Source organism: Physcomitrium patens, chromosome 20 (assembly GCF_059467195.1).
Source record: "Physcomitrium patens ecotype Gransden chromosome 20, ASM5946719v1, whole genome shotgun sequence".
In the NCBI taxonomy this organism is placed as follows: domain Eukaryota; kingdom Viridiplantae; phylum Streptophyta; class Bryopsida; order Funariales; family Funariaceae; genus Physcomitrium; species Physcomitrium patens.
Window position 1 is genome coordinate 10683196 of NC_143429.1, and position 5011 is coordinate 10688206.

General features: G+C 38.3%; 1 pseudogene across 1 annotated transcript; it reads right to left on the reverse strand.

Annotated features, from left to right (window-relative positions):
* Positions 1-1638: 1638 nt before the first annotated feature.
* On the reverse strand, positions 1639-4534 carry LOC112273199 (phospholipase D alpha 1-like; annotated as a pseudogene). Its single transcript, XR_016498841.1, has 3 exons — positions 4489-4534; positions 2693-4294; positions 1639-2577 (listed from the first exon to the last, which is right to left on the reverse strand). The product of XR_016498841.1 is annotated as a phospholipase D alpha 1-like (transcript).
* Between the last annotated feature and the right edge of the window lie 477 nt (positions 4535-5011).

Genomic DNA, 5011 nt, shown 5'->3' on the forward strand with positions numbered 1-5011 from the left:
TTGTTTTTTTTTCAAAAAATTAATTATATAAAATAAATTAATATACTAGTATATATATATATATATTTATTTATTTATTTATTATTTTATATTTTTAATAATATACATAAAATAGTTGTAATTATATGTGTGATCTTTTCAAATTCATCCATTGTGGTATTCCAACAACAATATACCATGATATATGATCTTTTGTACATAAAACTAATATGATATGTTTTTATAATAAAAATATTATGATTTGATGCAAGCAAATATAATCTTAAAATAATATAATTATTATATATTTATAATAAATAAATATCTCTTTTTAATCATTGATATATTTTATTATCTTTACGAATATTTAAATTTACCATTCTTTCAACTTTTTATTATAATTTTTTTTTTCTATTATTATTAAAGATATAAGGTTTGACTTTGTCTATCTTAAGAAATAATTCTTTATTGTATTAGATTTTTGACATCATAGTGTATTATATTTAGCATTATATAAATATCTAAAATATTCTTGTAGTAATTATAAGCCTCTAAATACTTATTTAAGTTACATGCAATAATTCTATTAATATCAAAAAATTATTATAAGCTTAGATGATTAGTTATTAATCCAATTATGATTATATTTAAAAATATATGTATATAAAATAAACTATGAATAAAATTTATATTCTTATATGTTTATACTTATAATAATTAGAAACTAACATATATTGCATAACTTAGCTTGATAGTTGTTTTAAAGTTTTATATATATATATATATATATATATATATTTTGTTGATTTATTAATAATGGATGTTGCTATTGCCACCACATCTTGCCATGTACCACATGGCACTATGGTTTTTGCTTTTGCCACTATAGGTTGTCCTTAACTTGAGTTACATACCTCAATGTACTTTCCTCAACCAACAATAATATTTCCAAAGTTGATTGTACTAGTACATGACTCTTAATTACTCTTGTTGGCTTATGTTTATAAAGAGAGAGATAGATAGATCGCTTGCAATAAGAGCATATGAGAGAAATAACAACTGCAACATTTGAAAGAATTATACAAAATCATGAAAGACCATGCATTGATCATGTGGTATTTGACTTCTCTACAAAATGTTGGTTTTTTTGTTCATAACAAAAATGTCTAAACAAAAAATTTACAACTTCTTTTTATGGAAGAAACTTGTAGTAGTATGTACAAAAACCATGGTCGCATGGCAAGTTGTGGTGCCAAAAGCAACACCCAAATAATACTTCAAAATTATTAACCAAGTGCATTGAAACATTAACATAAAAAAACAAGTTAATAAATAATGTTTTTCATTTCAGCACTTGAATCACTGAAAAGTAACAATAATTCTTATTATAATTTTTAAAAAAAATCTCAAAAAACTAAAAAATCATCCAAAATAAAATTTAAAAACTAACAAGGTGGAAAAATCAAGGATCTCCAAAATGCCACTTTTAAACACAGCAATAAACTCATAACATTGTCCAAAAAAAAGTCATGAAAAAGACATGAAAAAGAGTAAAGATGTCCTGCTTCTCTTCTTATAAATGGAAGCTACTTACTTAAAAAAGACATGATTGGAGTCGTCCAAAATCATTACTTTCAATCATATTACTATGTAATCTAAGAAGATTTCATGAATATTTCCCATTTCAACCAATGTTTTTGCAACAGTACAAGGCTGAATGTTTCTACATTTTCACCAATGTAGGATAAATACTGTAATCCCTCAAGGGTGAAGAATCTTTCTTTTTAGAATCGTTATCATATTTAACCGGCATGACATCAATCCAGATTTCAAAAACTTCTTATTTACATCGTTCTAAACAGAATATTTGCCTTTTATAATATAAAATAAAAAGAATAACTGTAGAAAATTGACTTTCAAAATAATCAAAGAGTTGAGTCTGATGTTGAGGATCCTTGTCCTTCCTATACTGCCGCTTCTGTAGTTACAGCACTGAGCAAGCCTACTCCTTTCACGAGTTGGCAATGTGAGCAATCTGGCAATGTGAGAAAGAGATTGTTGCACCCACTTTCAAAAACAAACAATCCGCCCCAGTTAATAGATTCAATCTCGTGCATCAACGAGTATGATCCTCGCAGAACTGAACAAATCTGCACAGAAAATCCTTCTACGTGGTCAAAATGTCAGGGAGAGCGTAGGAGGTGCCTCCAAGCACCTTGGCATTGGTGTCCGGGATGAACTCACAGCCTGGTTTGTACGACAAGGAACCGTCGCTTCCCACATCGTAAGGGTAGGACATCAAATGTCCAGGAAGATCGACCACCTCTTCTTGCATGAACAAATTCCAGAGATAATCCGAACTCTCATTCACGTGGCGAATGCACTCTACGCTCCATGGCAGCAAAAATTTGTTGTCTAGCATGCCCAAGTGCTCATACCACAACGCCATTCGGAACCCATGGATCTGACCCTTTGCAGGCGTGTGCGTAGCAAGTTGGTGAGGCTGATAAGCTCCCATGGCAATTTCGGAGTCGCGTTCACCGTTCAAGGATCTCTCGTTGATGTTGGCTGACCCCACTATTATGTACTCGTCATCCACTGCAGGCAGCAACAAAAGCGTTCGTCACCAGTAGCAAGGGAACAAATGACATCGAAAACTCCTTTTTGTAAGCGTGAATAAACAAATCTGAGTAGTACACATAAAAATACTCACCTATCATCATTTTTGAGTGCACATAAATCATGAAGCGGCGGTGCTCCTGGGCGGATCTATAACAGTTGTCTTCAGGGAGACAGGGCGACACATACTCATCCGCTCGCCGCAACTCCCTGTTTCCTAAACAAAACACAGAGAGATAATCTTTTGGGTGCTGGTCCCTGATCCCTCGCGCAGTCAATGCAAGTGCAATTTCTTTATACATCATTTGAAAGGTCCTCCTCTGCCAGCCCAGTATTTCTTGGACGGTTCTGCTCTCCGGATTGCCTTCAGGATACATCGGTATCACAATGTACACGACGAAGCGCTCCCCAGCTTCGATTTTGCTCACGATCTTGCGGACAAGCTCCATGGGGATGAGGTTGAATGCCTCGGTCTCCTTCGCCTCCCAGCCAAAACTGCTCCCCAAGAAGTACTGATTCTCGATATAAATGAAGTTTCGCGCACGTCCAATGGCATTGATGTACGCATGGTGAATACTGCGGTCAATTGAGATATTTTTCCCACTCACCAAACCTTTATTTGCAGCTTCCTCGGGAGTATCTGGAAACCCTTCCGCAGCCCCTGCGTCAATTGAGCGAAACACCTGCACATTCCAGGTCTCCGGATCCTCCTCACTGGTAACAGGATCACGAGAGATACCAAGATCTCGGATGGGCAAAAGATCCCCCGGCCTCCCAGCCTGTTTTATCCACCTCTCTTCAAAATTTCTGAGAACATCCCACGCAACAGGACCTTCCAACTTAGAGTGGATGTCGTGCCACGGCTCACGAGGTCCGCCACATTCCACGGAGGCTCCACGAAACTTTTGATAGAAATCCCGACGGTGCGCAGTATCAAGAGTGCGGAACAGAGAGTGGACCTGGTTGTCGTAGCGGCCGTCACAGAGGTCCAGTCCTCCAACAAAACTAACAAGCCTGCCTTTGGCTCCTGGTCGTTCAGCGTCAACAATGATGGTTTTCTGGTGATGCGAGAAAGATAACGTATGGGCCTTCTGCACCATTGTTAAGTTATAATCGAATTTCCGCCGACAACGAAGACATTTCACTTTTGTTGCTTCGAAGAATCGCTTGGTGCGTTTGCAATGGGTAGAAAGAAACCCCTGCTCGCGCAGGCTAAACGTCGTCGGATCCTTCCAAACCATAACGTGCACGCGAACTCCCTGGTCGGCCTTCTTCTTCAGAAGCTCCCCAAGAGTCAAGCCCTCGTCGCCTGGCACTGGCCCCTGTGGATCTCGGCAGAGGGTAATCTGCGTGAAGACTGACTAGCCTGTGATATAGATTAATTTTTTAGCATTGTTGATTGCTTCAAAGATATCCTCCCAGCACCGTTGGGGTTGATACACCTGGCCATTGCTCAAGTTTATGGGAGGCAGGAAATTCTCTGCCATGTGGGCATCCTGGTACAAGGTCACGCGGCAGCCTTTCTGTTGAGGAAAATAGCAGAACGGTATTCCAGGGTTCTGCGAGTCCAGCACACCCTTCCCCCAGTATGAATCTCGACGTGCCTCAAAGAATTCTAAGGAAAATCGGATTCGCGAACGTTTAAGCGGACCAGTGTAATCGTCGACGAGTTGATGTTCCTTGTCTACCTTTTCGCCTGTTTAGAAAATAACTATAAATATAAGATGTTTGTCCTATCGGGCACAGCAGCATTCAGCAAGGACACAAGCTCACTGCCATAAATTAATCAACACTCAGCAGCCAATACAGAAGCACAAGTTTGCAAGTCTAACAAGAGATGAGTATGCACAGGGAGAGAATGGTCGGAGGGGGGTGGATGGGGGGGATTGCCTGAGAGAAGATCTATCACGGGAACCTTAGCCCGACCAAAGACCATGGTTCCCACAATGAAAGCAATCTTGATGGAGACTACAACGTGTGATACCGTATGTGCACAATAAATACGAAATTTCTGGTTCCAAACTGTCTTGATAAGAACTCGACATGTATGTATGTATTAATAGTCTTGATCATCCTTTGAGGTGGTCCTTGATTCTGAGATGTAGGCACTGGTTCCAATCTCGATATTAAACCACGAGTCTTAATCTTCTGTTGTTTAGCCAAAAGTCCCACAGTCTCTTTTACTAGCTTCCAATTATTTGTAAAACCACTCTCAAATGTCTTATCTGCTAGATAAAAGAGAAGCTTGTCTTTCAAATATTCATCAGTTGCTTGTAAAAATAATCCAGTTTTCCTTGTTTCCAAGAACTGCCTCTCTTGCCTCTCTTGCCGAGGTAATTGCCCAAACTTGGTCTCAAATTCCCTGATTAATTCATTTGGAGCCAATTGATTCCCTGGCCTTTGCTCAATCCAC